Source organism: Panthera onca, chromosome D3, assembly GCF_046562875.1.
Source record: "Panthera onca isolate mPanOnc1 chromosome D3, mPanOnc1 haplotype 2, whole genome shotgun sequence".
Taxonomy (NCBI): domain Eukaryota; kingdom Metazoa; phylum Chordata; class Mammalia; order Carnivora; family Felidae; genus Panthera; species Panthera onca.
Window position 1 is genome coordinate 84,423,605 of NC_138350.1, and position 13,507 is coordinate 84,437,111.

Below are 13,507 nucleotides of genomic sequence, written 5' to 3' on the forward strand. Positions count from 1 at the left end.
CAAGACAGAAATACAGATTTGAAGGGATTCGTGCACCCTGATGTTTATAGCAGCATTATCAACAATAGCCAAACTATGGAGAGAGCCAAATGTCTATTAACTGATGAATGGATGGAAGACATATGGGGGATACACACACACACACACACACACACACACACACACACACACACACACTGGAATATTACTCAGTCATCAAAAAGAATTGACATCTTGCCATTTAGCAATGAGGTGGATGGAGCTAGAGTGTGTTATGCTAAGCAAAATAAGTCAGTCAGATAAAAACAAATACCATATGACTTCACACATATGTAGAATTTAAGAAACAAAACAGATGATGAACATATGGGAAGGGGAAAAAAGAGAGATAGAGGGGGTAAGAAACAAGCCCATAAGAGACTCTTTATGATAGAGAACTGAGGGTTGATGGAGGGATATGGGTGGGAGATGGGCTAAATGGGTAATGAGTATCAAGGAGGACAATTTTTATGATGAGTACTGGGTATTATATGTAAGTGATGAATCGCTAAATAAAAAATAAAATAAGGGAAGAAAATTAAAAAAGAAAAAGAAAAATGTGAACTTTTTGTAGTTTAAACATGGCTTCATATCTCAATAAAACACAGCATTGGTCAGTGTTCCAAACTGCAAGTTACAAAAACTAACTCAAGCGAGCTTGAACAAACAGGGTAGTGGGTTTCATGGCTAATGGGCTATCACGTGGAATCTAAAGGCAGCCTGGCATCTGCAAGAGGCCAGGAGAGTCAGGAGGGACTCTCCTGGCCTCTTCTCTGCTCCATTCTGCTGCATTCATCATTCCCTGCAGACTAGATATCTCCTCTTCTCTATCTACATGATAAATGGAAGTTGGATGCTCTGTACCTCCCAAACCTGTGCCTCTTAAGTTTCAGCAAACAGCCCAGATAGAAACAGAACTCTCACTCCTACTTCTCATTTTCTAAGAGAAAAAAGTTGCCCGACTTGGGGTTGCGTATTCATCCCTGTTCTGTCAGCTGTGGCTGGAAGCAGGGTAGGACTATGATGCAAAATATTTGTCAAGAGCTCTTGATTCCTGTTGGGGTCTCAGCAGGGATGGGCAGATACCCCAAAGTGTCTCTACTTACAAATAAAACATACAATAATAAATTTTTTAAAAAACACATGTTAATTATTAGTACTAGTAAAGGTTTACCGAAGTGGGTAGGTATCAGATCACTATACAAAATGTAATTGTGTTTCTTTAAAAGAGCGATAAAGAGAAAGCATACATTTTAAAAACATATCATTAATATTAACAAAAAATGTTGCCTTCTAATAAACTAAGGATATGTGACAGCCATATGAATTGTAAACATTACTTAATTCAACTAAAAAAGACCCCAATAAATGGAAACAGAAAACACTTTTCATGGAGAGAAAACTCAGTATCACATAGAGATATCTCTTGTCTCCTAGATTACTTATAGACTCAGTGACATATCATTGAAAATCTTAAGAAGTTTGACATGCTGGTAAAAATCCATATAGAAGAACAAATGTCCACATATATCCAAACATTCATTCAGAAAAAGAGGAAGATGAGAAACCTATTCTGCTAGACATCAAGACTTGGGGACGATAAAGTATTGGCTCAGGGATAGACATATTGACTAATGGAGTCAAATAGGTAGCTCAGAAGCAGATTCCTGTGGAATTGAGAACTTGACATATGAAAAACATCACACTGGAGAAGACAACTTACGGCATTGACACAATTTAATATCCATAAAACGAAGCAATTGATTTGGATTCAAATCTTATACCACTAACAAAAATCAATTCCAGTGAGAAAGAAAACAGATGAATAAGCAAAATATTAAAACCTATAGAAGTAAATATATGGGAATATCTTTGAAACTTTAGTGTAGAAAATAATTTCTTAACACAAAAATTGCTAGTCAAAAGGAAAGGATTGATATATTTATTGAAAGATACTATGGAGAAAGTGAAGCAAAAAGACAGCAGAGCTTGAACTGTTATGTGCAAGATACACAACTCTGAGAGGATTGATTTAAAAAAAAATAGAAAAAACTATAAAGCAGAGAACATAACAATGAACAAAATGTAACAAGCAAAAAAAAAAAAAACAATAAGCAAAACATAATGAATAGGCATTTTACAGAAGAGGAAACACAAACATCAACAAATATACAACGATGCTCTACTTCATGTAAAATGTGCTAAATTCAAAATAAGAACTTCTTGATATACCGTTTGACTTTCATTTTTTTAAATTTTTTTTTATTTTTTCAATATATGAAGTTTATTGTCAAATTGGTTTCCATACAACACCGAGTGCTCATCCCAAAAGGTGCCCTCCTCAATACCCATCACCCACCCTCCCCTCCATCCCACCCCCATCAACCCTCAGTTTGTTCTCAGTTTTTTGTTTTTTTTTTAATTTTTTTTCAACGTTTTTTATTTATTTTTGGGACAGAGAGAGACAGAGCATGAACGGGGGAGGGGCAGAGAGAGGGAGACACAGAATCGGAAACAGGCTCCAGGCTCCGAGCCATCAGCCCAGAGCCCGACGCGGGGCTCGAACTCACGGACCGCGAGATCGTGACCTGGCTGAAGTCGGACGCTTAACCGACTGCGCCACCCAGGCGCCCCTGTTCTCAGTTTTTAAGAGTCTCTTATGCTTTGGCTCTCTCCCACTCTAACCTCTTTTTCCTTCCCCTCCCCCATGGGTTTCTGTTAAGTTTCTCAGGATCCACTTAAGAGTGAAAACATATGGTATCCATGTGACTTTCATTTTGTATGTGGTTGTGGAACATTGGGAATTCTCACACTGTTGATATGAGTAAGATTTATATTTATTAATAACATCTATCTATTTTTAGGATGTTTTAATACTAAATATAAATGTAAGGTTTCATCTAAATAAATTTCTTGATTTACAACTTTCATATTAGATTCCAAGGTACTATTATAATAGGTCAGATTCTCTTACTCATTACAAATATAGAAATATAAAAAATATTAATGCTCTGTTTTCTTGTCCATAAAAAGTATCTATATTTACATCCTAGTCTCCCTAGGGTTAAAAGGTGCTAACCTAATTATGGAAGTCAGTTAATATTCCAGTTAATTAGGTTATCTGCTTCTAGAGAGTTGGCCTAAGGGAATAACTTAGATTCTTGTCTATGACCCTGAAGAAACACTTTGAATCTTCTTTTTAATTATTATGCCAATTTTTAAAATAATTTTCAGCACAAGAGTCACTCAAGTGGTAATTCTGTCTTCTTATGGAAGTCTGCAACTCCACCTAGGATATGCAGCTGATTAGAACATTTTTATCTGTAAATATCTTTTCTCCTGAATTTTAAAGACTTTAAAACATTAATGCAATCTTATGCTCGTTCCTATTCTTAAAAGCATGCAAATCTTACTGATTTTAATGACAGCAGATTGATTATGGATGTCATATATTGTGATCTGACTTGATGTTATACATATGAGGCCATTCTTGAGACAGAAAAGGTCTTCTAAATGATGTATTTAATACTTACTAGAATATGTGTCATCCATCAACATGTAAATATGTCAACAATACCAAAAAGACTGACAAATAAAATCCAGTAGGAATATACTGAGTATATTCTGATCTCTTGACCCTCTTTGTTGTATTTAAATTAATATTTATCTTTGTGTATAGTGGACTCAGGACTTTAATAGATTTAATGTTTTTTTAATTAACCACAATCATTATTCCATTTTTGATGCTCAAATTGTCACCATCAAACCTTTATAATTCTGTCCCTGTGTCTTTTTTATCTGATTTTACTAAACCTGGAATGAGATCTTGCCTTCTGATAAGGAAGGTCTATACTTTCTTATACCTTCCTTCCCCAGACATGGAATCACTTATCCTGCCAAAAACCCTGGTTCCTTTTCACAGAAAATTGATTTTATAACTGTAATCTGGGTTTCCTTTTTATATATTAGTTTGGTCCCACCTGAAATTCCATTGACTCTAGGCCATGTCAGTGGGCAGAGGGAGAAATTATCATATTAATAATTACATATATATTATATGTGTACAGCTGACCCTTGAACAGCATGGGTTTGAACTGCGTGGGTCCACTTATACATGGATTTGGCTTTCTTTTTGAGTAAATTTACAGTAAGGTACTGTAAATATATTTTCCTTATAATTTTCTTAATATTTTCTGTTTTCTAGTTTGTATTATTATAAGAATACAACACACAAAATGTATTAACCAACTGTTTATATATGGGTAAGGCTTCTTACACTCAGATTTTTGACTGCATGGGGATTGGCACCCCTAACCACTGTGTTGTTCAAGAGTCAATTGTATGGGGAAATACATATGTGTTATGTAATCTGCTACATAATAATTTCAATTCAGGTATATATCAGTTGTCAAATTCATTTGGAGGAGGGAAGCTCTTCAAACCATTGTTCTTAAGACTCTGAAATCTCTAAACACCATTTCCACATCAGTGGAAGTTCAGAAAATTATATGAATCCATACTCTTTTTGCTGGAAACATTTTTTTTAATAAACCTGTGATTATATCTCATATCCAAGAAGGGTTTATGGTTTTCCAGATTTAAATTTTAGTGTCTATTAAATATTTCCTGCTATGTTTCTTTCAAATAGAAAAAAAATTATCAAGCCTCTGAATTTATTTATTTATTTATCTATTTATTTATTTATTTCAGTGTTTATTTACTTTTGGGAGACAGAGAGAGAGAGGGAGAGAGTGCACAAGCGGGGGGTGGGGCAGAGAGAGAGGGAGACACACAATCCAAGGTAGGCTCTAGGCTGTGAGTGCAGAGCCCAGCATGGGGCTTGAGGTCACAGATTATTAGATCATGACCTGAGCCAAAGTCGGATGCTTGACTGACTGAGCCACCCAGGTGCTCCTTAGTCCGTTGCCTTTCGTGTTCTATTATTCTGAGGGACTTTCTACATTTTGATACATATTCAGTTATTCAAACATTAAAGTTCAGAGAGTGGAAGAGTTAATTTCAATAAAATATACTGTTTAAGGAGAGGAATCTTGAATCTCTTTTATGTGGGCCAGATAAAGTTTATTGGACTACAAGCCTTCTGTGTAAGTACACTGTGTATTTTAAGTCTTTCTAGGGTGGACCCCAAGAGTGCTCAGGAAATAGTAATCAAACCTTGAAGCCAGATTCCTTTGGATGGGTGTTTGGCATTTTCTTGAGGGTTTTTAATAGGCATATCTCCTGGTTATCTGTCTGATGTAACTCTCACCTACCCACAGATCACATCTATTCAGGGTTGAAGGTTTCCAGTTTTCTCCTAAATGTTTCAGCATACCATGGCTCCCCGAACTATTGATAGAAAACTATAATTTTGAGTCATCTCTGTCATGCCAATTACAAATTTTCAGACCAGGGCCCATAACAGTTTAATATCAGTGGAACAAGGTTGGGGAGGGAGCTGCTTCCTGATCCTTGAATTGAGAACCTCACATAGAGTGATCTAGCCTAGGGACAAAATGAAGACATTCAGTTGATAAGGAGAACTTTACGGAGATGTAAACACTGGGGAAACCATTGTAAAGAGACTAAACAGGCTCAGTTTACCATCCTTCTGTGAATTCACAAGTCTTTCTAAAGCAGCTCATAAATGGCCAAAGCCATCCAGGGCCTACCCAGATAACCAAGGTAAGAGTATGAGACAGGCTGGAAAGAAAGACCTAGTGACCTACCTCTCACATATTCTGTTTTGGTCCTGGAAGCTAAGAGCACAGACTCCCATTAAACCATAAGTGTTGTTTACTAAGAAACATATGGTAAATTAAAGGAGAAGGGAGGAATACACAATACATATTGGTTCTTTAATACATTAAAATCACAGATCTGGTTAAGTTGCTTTGAGAATTACCTGTGGTGAATGGGAACAGACAGGGAAGAGAAGATATTGTGATCCTAACCAAGGGAGAGGAAGGATGAAGTTCCAATCATAAGGTAGGAAACTTCGAGAAGACCTTTGAAAGACGCACTTAATTTATAGATTTCAATGGGGTTATAATGTTTTTTTCTAACAAAATATTAAAGATCTATCATTTTGTTGAGACTCTATCTTCTTTAAACTACTGATCACCTAGGAGCTAAGTTCTTCATAATTTGGCTTTGTCCAATGAATCCTTGTTCTCTTAAAGCAAAGTAATTTTATAGGTGTTAAGGCATTCTGCATGTCAAGCACATCACGTACGTTACTGTATAACTCTCATATCAACCTCAGCTGTTAGGAATCGGTAAAACCCTTTATAGACAAGTAAATTGAGATTTAGGGAATAAGCTATAATACCTTGCCTAAAATCAGAACATACCTAAGAGGCCTTCCAGCCAATTACTTCTGTAAGTTCATTTATTAAAAATGAAATTTACACATGATGGCAGGTGTCTACTCCTTCTTCTTTGTGATATTTCCTTCATAAAAGCTAAGATTGTTTCCATCAGCCTGGAAGGACCTCTTTCAGGATTGAATTTTTGCTGGAAACAAGAATGGCGACATCTGCTGGAAGCACGTGTTTCAGCACCACACATCTGGGTCTGAGAAACTGACTCATTTGACTCAAGTTCTGCCTTCATTTCCTAGCAGAGGTTACAGGTACACATGCAAATGGAAAAATAATGGAGTCCGTGCTCTACTTATAATAAAGATTTATTATGGAAAGAGACAAGTTCTTTGAGACAAGATTTTGAAAGACCCGAAAGCTTCTAGAATTATCTTTGCAAAGAAATCCGTAGGACTCAGAAGCTGAAAAAGTCAGAGAAAGCAGTTTGCAGTGGTTGCCATAGTAGCAAAAGTAAGCCCTGTCCTCCGGGAAGAACAGAGAATAGCTAGCTGCCCCCCAGGGAAGTAGATTTCAGGGCTCATTAAGAGGCCCCAGGTTACAGGGGATACCAAGCTCTGAAAAGACAAACAGCTGAAGAAGTGTCTGTCTGTAAGTGTGTTTATCACCAGAGGCGGCTTCCTCAGAGGGGTACAGATCAGCCAAAACAACAGGGCACCAGCGGATGCATTATTTTGAAGTCCAAACTACGTTTTACTGTCGGCAGGAGGCAGTATGCTTTGAATGCCACAGGATGACAATAGCGAGAGATTACTGTATTCACCTTGCTTAGGGAGAAATTTCACTCCATCACATATATTTAAACCACAAACAGGAATCCATAAATGCCAAGGGTTTTATGTGTGGTGACTCAAATGTCACAATTTTAAATCTATTTTAGATTTAAAGCAATACCTCCTAATTCAGTATTCTGAAAATGATCCCCTCCTTATATTCCTTTCAGACTTTTATAAATGTCAACCTTTCAAGATATTTTTTCAGAGCAAAGATCACAATCATTTAAGTACCTTTCCTGAAAGAAACGCTCGATCATTTTAGTTAACTATTTTCTAGACATTTTTCATCTCATTATCCGCAAGTGGGCAGGACAAAGAGTGAAAGGTATGAGTGATTACTTTATCTCCTTTCTCCTCAACCTACTGAATTTTCTAGAATTGGGAACCGAGTGTTTATGGATGTTTCTTCTGCTTTTCTTCGGCATTTGGTGTTTTGGACCACACAATACTTCATATTGTTATGTAATCACTCTTCCCATATCTCTTGAAACAATTTATCTGAGTATTTCCTTTGTGAATGTTTATAATGTTTTCTTTACTTTATAATAATGGTTTTTAAATTTTTTAATGCTTATTTTTGAGAGAGACAGAGAGAGAGAAGAGTGTGAGCAGGGGAGGGGCAGAGAGAGAGGGAGACCCGGAATCCGAAGCAAGTTCCAGTCTGTGTGAGCTGTCAGCACAGAGCCTGACGTGGGCTTGAACTCATGAACTGCAAAAGCGTGACCTGAGCCGAAGTTGGAGGCTTAACTAACTGAGCCACCCAGGCTCCCCTTTAATAATGTTTTAAGTAGAAAAATTTCTGAAGACTGGTATTATTGAAATGTATTTCTATAACCACATATTTAAAAGGACGCTTGTTTGGGTTTATCATTTTATGTCTGCAATTCTTTTCCTTAAAAACTAAAACTGTACTCCTCCTTGTTTACTTGCATCCACTCTCACTGTTTTGGGTGGTGCTCTGATCCTTGTTCCTTTGTAGGCAATCTGCTGTAATTCACTGTAAGCTTTGTCCATTTCTCTAGGTCTTTGATGTTTTTAAATTTCACAGTAGCATTTACAGGTATAGGGTTTTTGTTTGTTTGTTCTTTTAACGTATCCTCTTTGGCCTAAAGGGAGATCTGGCGAGCAAACTCGAGTACACACAGCCTTGGCTTTCCTAAAGGACTCACTCTGTTTACCAGGGGTCCCCATTAATCTGTGGGTTTCCATTATGTCCGGGATCTCCAACAAGAAGTCCTTTCTTAGGTAAGTGAGATGTGAGATTCAGTATAAACTCACCAGTTAGAAACACCTAATGCTGTGAAGATTTGTGCTGCTCAGAATACTTCTAACTGAACACTTTTTCTGCAGAGATGGTCTTTTGGCAATTTTTTAATTCCATGCTTAAAACCTTGTGTTAGAGTGACATCACGTGGTAGTGTGAGGTTACGCAGGCAAGGCTTGTTAGCAAGGTTATCTGTTCAATAAATAAGGTCAACTCCTCGGTGACTGGGAATACTTCTTCTAAGTTATTTCATACAAAGTACCACATTCTTTTATTTTATCACTGTATAATAGAATTGAATCAGATGGTAATTCTCAGCATTTTAAAATACATGTTGTTGAAATAAGTATTTGGAGTAACAATTCCCCCCCCCCCTTTTTTTCAAAGTTTTTATTTAATTCCGGTAAATTAACATACAGTGTCAGATTAGCTTCAGTTGTACAATTTAGTGACTCAGCATTTCCATACAACACCTGGTGCTCATCACAGCAAGTGCACTCCGGAATCCCCATCACCTGTTTCACCCATCCCCCCACCCACCTCCCCTCAGATTACCACCAGTTTGTTCTCTATAGTTAAGAGTCTGTTTCTTGGTTCACCTTTCCCTCTCTCCCTCTCCCTCTCTCCCTCTCCCCCTCTCCCCCTCTCCCCCTCTCTCCGTCTCTCCCTCTCCCCCTCTCTCCTTCTCTCCCTTTCTCTCCTCTCCCTCTCTCCTCTCTCCCTCTCTCCCTCTGTATCCGCCCCCCCCCCCCCCCCCCCCCCCCCCGTCTTTCCCCTTTGCTCATTTGTTTTGCTTCTTAAATTGCACATATGAGTGAAAGGCTGTCCTAGCAAAAACAAAACTTCCTAGTGGATGTTATTTTTGAGAATTTTAAGCTTAAGCTTATTTAAAATTTAAATCCTAATCTTATAGTTTCCCACATTTTAAAAGAACTGTGAATTTTTATTTACTCATCAAAAGCAGTGATGATAAACTAAAATATTGAGCCAAGTAATAGCATCTGTAAAACAATAAGATCTCTCTTCGACCTAGAATGAATTAACTGGGCTAACATTAACTAACTATGAGCTAACATAAGACCTGTATGATTTAAATTGTGTATGTTTTTAGCATTGTGATCAAAACCATCATTAATGTATGTTTTACCAGGCATATCACTTAACCTTGTGTCTTAAGGCTAGGAGTTCAGTCTTACAGAAACTTTTCTTGATGGCATGTTGCTAGTTATATGTGCACTGTTTCCTTCTTATACTTTTATTTTGATTTAAATTTTATCTGATTGTTTATAGAATATCGAAGACCAAACTTATACAAAACATCAAGTGTTTTAGGTTTGGTTCCTAGCAGAGCCTGAGGTGGGATTCTGTTTTGGTGATTTAGTGAGGGAGGGTTGTCCACAGAGTGCACTGGGGGACTCGGAACAGGAGAAGGGAATCCAGATCGGCACGAATGTGGTCTTAGCTGGAGACTTGGTTCAGACTGATCCCAGAGGAAAGCTCTAGAGCAATGCCGTCCAGAAGAAATATAGTAAATATGTTGCATGCCACATATTTAATTTTAAACTGTCCAGTAGCCACATTTAAAAAGGTAAAAAGAAACAGATGGTTTACAACATTTTGTTTAAACCAATACATCCAAAGTATTGTCATTTCAGCATATCAATATTAAACATTGATGGGCTATCTTACATTCATTTTTCATACTAACTTGTCGAAATCCAATGCATATCTCATTTCATCCATTCAGTAACTACTAGTCGCACTGTGTATTCAACAGCCAGTTCTAGAGCGTCAGTTGCACAAAAGTTGACCCTATCTTGTGCTAAAGGAGTCAAATTTTGTATTCCCATTTCAGTCAGTTATTGGCTCTAACATGCCCTTAGAGAGTTCGCAAGAGTAGCCCGGAAGGTGCAGTGGCTCCCATTTGGCTGGGGGTAATTCTCAAGAGAAGGTGTCATCTGTGAGTTTTGCTATCTGGGGGGTGGCTGCACCTGCCATAAAGAGGACCTAGGCATCCAACAAAGTATTCACCATAGTCCCTAGCACTGCTCACATACACTTGCTTCTCACGTCAAGTTCTTTCAGTGGAGGCTATGACTCTCTAGGATTCTAGTTGTTTCCATTTTCTGGGATAACTGCAAGAGGAGAGTAGAGGGGCCAGTGACAGCCTCTGCTGCAGAGTTGGCCCCAGTATTATAGCTTATACTCCAGGGGGTCAAGCCAGCTTTCGCAAACATTCATGGATGACCCAGTGAGATGCACCTTTCTTGAGTAGGCATGATTGAACCAGGGATTACATTTCTTCTTCACAAGAGACCCTAATGTCACTAAATAGAATCCACCTGCAACGCAATCCAGGAAATAGCAGAAATACGGGGCTCAAAGGGGAAGTAGGAATGAAGAGGTTTCGAATATGGTGAACTGAAGAGAATTGCACGACAAACAAGACTGGGAACAGGATTTCCAGAGTTGAAATGTCTCAACTTTTCAGGAAGGCAGGTATGTTCTATTTATGGCCATCCTGAAGAAAGAGAAAGAACCCCTATCCAGAATTTAGTCCACATGTTAAGAGTGATGACACCATATACATGCAGAACAGATGGGAAAAGTTTACCACTCACATAACAAGGAGGCTCTGTAGTAGTTCCAAAAATGGCTTGAGAGAGCAGGGGACGGAGACTGGCCAATGAGGGTAAGGCAAAGCAGTGGTTCCTACAGGTGGTTTGAAGGTCCCATTGGTGTCAAAGAACAGAGCATCTGGGCCTTCTTACCTGCTTTTCCAGGTATTGGGTAGGAGGTAAAGGGGGGAGGGGAGAGATTTAAAATGGCCAGCAATGAGAGCTCAAAGCTGGAGTCAGGCTATGTATTTGTTTGCTAGAACCTGCTACAACAAATGACCATAAACAAAGGGCTTAAAATGAAAGGAATGTATTGTCTCACAGTTCCAGAGACTGGAAATCTAATATCAAGATGTCTGCAGGGTTGGTTTTTTCTGGAAGCTTTGAGGGAAAATCAGTTTCATGCTTCTTTCCTAGCTTCTGGTGATGACTGGCAGTTCTTGGCACACTCCCCAGCTGATGGATGCCTCACTCCAATCTCTGCCTCTGCCCTCACAGGGTGTCCTGCCTGCACATCTGTCTCCTCTTGTAAGGACACCAGTCCTGTTGGATCAAAGATCCATCCTACTCTAGTATAACCTCCTCTTAACTTGAATTTTAATTACTTTTGCAAAGACTCTATTTCCTAGTAAGGTCACATTCACAGATATCAGGGATTAGAATTTAAGCTTGTTTTTTTGGACATACAATTCAACCCTCAACAGACCACTAAATTCTATATGCCACTCTTTGACAGAAGAGATTTGTGCCTGGATATCAGGTAAACATAACAGCAGAATTAACTTCTTGATGGCTAATTTCTCCTTACTGTTAAGTTTAAGCTAATTGGTCATGGACCACTGTCACAGATTGATGGGTGTTCTGGGAGGGCTGAAAGCAATAATATTCTCCATCTACTTTTCTTCCCTGAAAGCCATTGAGTTTCTCCTGAGATCTTTGGCATCACTAATAATTGGTAATATGAACAAAATGTTGCCTACTCAACTGCTTTAGGGGCTGCAGATTACTTTGCTTTCTAAATTTGCTGGGTGTTGGGACAGTGTAGTGATAATCTTTGGACTCTTTAGAAAAGAGACTGTAGGATTAAGGATACTTACAACTGGTCTATAATAGCTCCATCTTTATTTCTAGAGATGCCTGGATGTCTGGCTTTGACTCTTGGCCAAGATAAGGGTAGTAAAATTGATAATGTGTGCTGTTCAAATTCTGACCCTTAGGGCCAGTTTGTTTGCTTCTGATTTCCAACTAGCACAATGGTTTAGACAACCCGGTCTGACTATGTGATCAGAGGTACATTAAAAATCTCCCTCGGAACTTCTGCTTTGAGCTGCCCAGAAGCCTACAGTCAAACACACACCTTGGTGCTTCAGTCCAGAGATCGTGTCAGTTTGCCAACAAGTACCCTGGGGAGTTAGCACCTAGATGTCTTTCAAAGCCTCCTTGCTTTCCTGTACTCCATTTTCTTTCTCTTAATGAATCATATCCTTGTAAATAAGTGCCTTGTATAAGTGAGCAGTGTGGAGTCATGTCTTTTCAGGTATCTGGTCTTTTGAAATCTTTGCAGAGGCTGATCGAAGACTTGAGATTGGCACAGCTTTTGAGGCCTGACGGCACTTTAGTGCTTTCAGGAAGCGATTCTCCAGCCTGCTTCTGCTGAAAGAACCTCAGATCTTCCCAGTGAGTAAACATCTTGTTTTAGCTGAGACTGAGCAGAAAAAAAAAAAAAAAAAAAAAAAACTGGGGAGAAACAAAATTAATTTCTTTGAATTTCTGTAAGTAAAAGACATTTTTATGGAGTTTTAATTGTTTTGGATTTGAAGTGTTTGACCTTGAAAACTTTTAGCATTTGCATTTAGTTCATCCTGGGAATCTTATTAATAAGAAACCATCTTCAATATGTGGAGCAGTTCTATATTGTAGGGCTTTTATTATGAGAGTACCTTTATGAAACTTATTATTGGAATATCTTGTTGATGTCATTTAGTCTCCTTGAAGGCCTTCTGATACGCTCTGGTGAATTACTTACTGAACACAATCTGCATAGGAAATAGAATGGAAAAGTAATTTTCAGTCTTGGTGGAACACTCATCTTGGACTTAGTATCTTCTTGTACCTGATTTCAGATCATTATAAAACAAATTCAACACTGATATCTATTGGACTGTGAAGGTTTTGTAACACACCTGAAAATGGGCATTCCTCTCATGAGAGTTGGGTTTTATGTTCGCTCCTCTTAAATTTGGACCTTTTTTAGTGATTTTGTGTGTAAAGAGTAGAATGCAGCAGAAGTCAAGTCCCTAAATCTTGGGTCTGGGTCAGAAAAAGCTATGGAGCTTCCATCTGGTTCTCAGGACACTTGTTTTGGAGCCTTGAGCAACTATGTAAGAACTCCACCCACACTGAGATGTCCAAGATATGAAGAATCCCAGAGCATGTGGATTGGCCATGTAT

General features: G+C 38.3%; 1 protein-coding gene across 1 annotated transcript in view; it reads left to right on the top strand.

Moving 5' to 3' along the window:
* Positions 1-13,507, top strand: part of CCDC102B (coiled-coil domain containing 102B) — a 189,670-nt gene that overhangs the window by 17,951 nt on the left and 158,212 nt on the right. Inside the window, 1 exon segment of the mRNA XM_078435158.2 lies at positions 12,621-12,733. The gene's annotated coding sequence lies outside the window, so the exon portion shown is untranslated.